The sequence below is a fragment of the Arabidopsis lyrata genome (assembly GCF_000004255.2).
Source record: "Arabidopsis lyrata subsp. lyrata unplaced genomic scaffold ARALYscaffold_484, whole genome shotgun sequence".
Classification (NCBI taxonomy): domain Eukaryota; kingdom Viridiplantae; phylum Streptophyta; class Magnoliopsida; order Brassicales; family Brassicaceae; genus Arabidopsis; species Arabidopsis lyrata.
Window position 1 is genome coordinate 4,908 of NW_003302226.1, and position 982 is coordinate 5,889.

A 982-nucleotide genomic window follows, 5' to 3' on the forward strand; every position below is an offset into this window, starting at 1 on the left:
TATTTACTCAACAAGTAGACTAAAGTATTTATCTAATAATTTTCCATAACATTAATCTTCTGAGGATAATTCTTAATTGATGTTGAACAAGTGGAAATATATATATAAATATTGTTGAAAATTAAATAGTCAAAAGAAAAAAAAAAAAACAGTTATTTTTGAGCCAATTTCCACACTGATTACAACAAGATATTTCAACGAAATTGGTAAAGACTAAAGAGAAAAAGATATGCCCCTCATGAATTAAAGTTGACGCTAATTATTTCGATATTATACCTTTCTTCCTACAATTAGTTTACACCTAAAACTCAGACTCAGTTCATATTCTAAAACACAACGTTAAAAAAATAGTACAAGTTTTGATTATATGTATAAAAATTTTACCATGACATTGACCAACTTATATCATTTCGATCTTCAAGCTGAAATAAAATACTGCATCATATTTTTTTTTTCTTTTTTGAACACCAAATACTGCATCATCTATTCTTGTTACTCTTATTCTTATATACATATGTGCCGTTATGCAAATAGTACTATACCTTTGTCAGAAAGAAATTTCGAATATATTGTTAAGTGCGAGAAACTAAATTTATAGTTTAACAGATAAATTATGTAAACGTTAATAACAAACGATAAGCCAAAAAAATTGATATACACCAATATATACATTATGCAACGAATTGATGATGATACATACACATATATGTACACACTTGAGTGTGTTTTTGTGTTCATCTTTCTATTGGCTTACCGGAGATTTCAGTGATCCTGTTTGACGATTTTTCGTGAAGATTAAGAACAAAACGTGTAAGTTGAGGGGAATGAAGCCTGGTCCGACATCATCATCATCATTATATCATCATCATGATCATGAGATGGAATGGTCTCGAGCCAGGCATCATTCACCTGAACTTTTGGCTCAAAAAAACAAAGAGAGAAGAGAGAATGAGAAAAAGATGAGAAGAGATGGTTAGAGGAG